The sequence below is a fragment of the Saimiri boliviensis genome, chromosome 3 (assembly GCF_048565385.1).
Source record: "Saimiri boliviensis isolate mSaiBol1 chromosome 3, mSaiBol1.pri, whole genome shotgun sequence".
In the NCBI taxonomy this organism is placed as follows: domain Eukaryota; kingdom Metazoa; phylum Chordata; class Mammalia; order Primates; family Cebidae; genus Saimiri; species Saimiri boliviensis.
In genome coordinates this window covers 69561459-69561955 of record NC_133451.1, presented here as the reverse complement: position 1 = coordinate 69561955, position 497 = coordinate 69561459, and positions in this window count along the sequence as shown.

Sequence of the window (497 nt, the reverse complement as noted above, 5' to 3'; positions counted from 1 at the left end):
TTCATAGAAAAAAATCTAGGATACATTCCAATGAGTGAAGAGCAGTTATTGCTGACCCTAAAGGAAGAATTAGTGTTTTCTATGTTCTTTTCACTAGTCTGTTTTCTGATTTTTCTAATATGAGCATTAACTTTTTTTCAGACACAAGATCTCACTGTCTTCTAGGCTGAAGGGCAACTGGTCTGATTCTAGCTCACTGCAGCCTTGAACTCCTGGATTCAAGCCATCCTCCTGCCTCAGCCTCCCAAAGCACTGGCATTATAGGAGTGAGTGGTCATAAACAGACAGCATTAACATTTTAAAATAAAATATAATTTTTAAAAGGTAATTAAAACACATGTCAACTTGAGTTTTCATTAAACTTTCTGACCTATGACCTTATATTATAGATACACATTTATTATCAACACTAACATGCCTGTCTTAGTCCATTTGTGTCACCACAGAGGAATACCTGAGGCTGGGTAATTTGTAAAGAAAAGAAATTTATTTGGCTC